A 1,742-nucleotide genomic window follows, 5' to 3' on the forward strand; every position below is an offset into this window, starting at 1 on the left:
TAGGAAACTTTTCTTTAATTGAAAGCTACAACTGGAGGCAGGAGGAGAGGTGAATGGCAGAAAAAAGACTAATATTATCAACAAAATTTTGATAATTAAAAATTGGTTTGTATTTTGGTTTTACTTTGAGGTAAACATGTAACAGTTCAAGTGGACCTAAATTAAAATTAAGAACATGGGATAAAAAACTTCACCAGCACAATATTTAAATATATTAAAATTGTGTATCACAACCAGTTTAGGGAGCTGGAAAAAAAAAAAAGGAGTGAAATACAGACCAATAGGACAAGGCAGAACTGTAGAAAAAGACATAACTAGAAAGGTGGCTACACCAAAGAGAAAGACATACACGCATAAAGTAAAAATACAGAAATTGGGGGGAGGGTAATAAGTTCATTAGGTACAGAAATACCAGGCAGAACAGATTATATCATCTCAATGTTCATTTGGGTTCTTAAGAAAAATTAACCCATTCCAAGATAATGGCAACATGTCCTTTGAATATCATCCTGAAGCAATGTTTAATACAGAAGTTGGTGAACTTACCTGTAAAGGGCCAAATAGTAAATATTTTAGGCTATGTGGACGAATAGTCTTTGTCACAACTACTCATCTGTGCTATTACGGTGCAAAAGCAGCCAAAGACAATGAGTATGGCTGTGTTCTGAAAAAATTTTACAAAAACAAGCACCAAGCCAGATTTGACCCACAGACTGTAGTTTGCACTTTTTTTCAACATGTCCACCCAATTTTGACTTAGCTACTTACTATTAAGGACCCAGACTCTGTGAAGTTATATATTATCCTGTAGATTTGTGTCCAGTAGATATGCAAATGATTTGTGTCCAACAGGAAAGATAACCCAGAGGTTACCTACAGCAGCGGTTGCCAACCTTTCGGACCTCACAGACCACCAGTGGTCCACAGACCACCGGTTGGCGACCGCTGCTCCAAAGGTTTCCTTAAACCAGCGGTGGCCAACCTTTCGGACCTCACAGACCACCCGTGGTCCACAGACCACCAGTTGACGACCACTGACCTACAGGATATTCACCAGTTTTCTTTTTAACCTAGCACAACCTTTTTCTAATTCTCTTTTTAAAGGAAGGACTAGATAAACTCAAGTTCCTCAAAACTTAGAACCAGTTTTACCGTCTTCTTTCCCTCATTACTTAATGAACTGAATTAAAATCTTTGGCACATGTTCAATTTAAATTTGGAATTATTTTTAACTTTTATATATTTTGATAGGAAACAGGATTTACTTTTGTTGTTATAAGTAACTCTAAAACATTAGTTAATTGTTATCTGAAACAGCTGAATGAGCTATTAATGATCTTTAGCAGTGGAAGAGCTCTAGAATAGCAAGCATTTTCCTATTTTTTATTTTGAGAGGTACAGTGGTTTAGTGTGTATGTGTGCATGTGGCTATATATACACATATACACAGCAAACAGAAATAAGAGGCCCAGGGTTCCAGTATAATTATACTAATTACTTGACTATAGGCATTGGCCACATCTTTCGGGCATCAGTTTATCAATTTATAAATAACAATTTTATAAGAGGTTTTAAAGTCTCCTTGGCAATTAAAGTTCCATAATTCCATAGTTTTAAGAATGCTTAGTTGGCCTTTTATTCACCTTATGTAACTGTTGGAAAACCTAGTCTTTAGACCAATTTCTTCCTCTTTTAGTAAATGATATCTGAAAGTTTAAATCTAAAAAAGCAATCTTTCTTTC

General features: G+C 35.5%; 1 protein-coding gene across 2 annotated transcripts in view; it reads right to left on the reverse strand.

Moving 5' to 3' along the window:
• RABGAP1 (RAB GTPase activating protein 1) overlaps window positions 1-1,742 on the reverse strand; it is a 126,668-nt gene that overhangs the window by 69,522 nt on the left and 55,404 nt on the right. The window lies entirely within an intron of this gene.

This window comes from Myotis davidii, unplaced genomic scaffold (assembly GCF_000327345.1).
Source record: "Myotis davidii unplaced genomic scaffold, ASM32734v1 scaffold142, whole genome shotgun sequence".
NCBI classification, from domain to species: Eukaryota; Metazoa; Chordata; class Mammalia; order Chiroptera; family Vespertilionidae; genus Myotis; species Myotis davidii.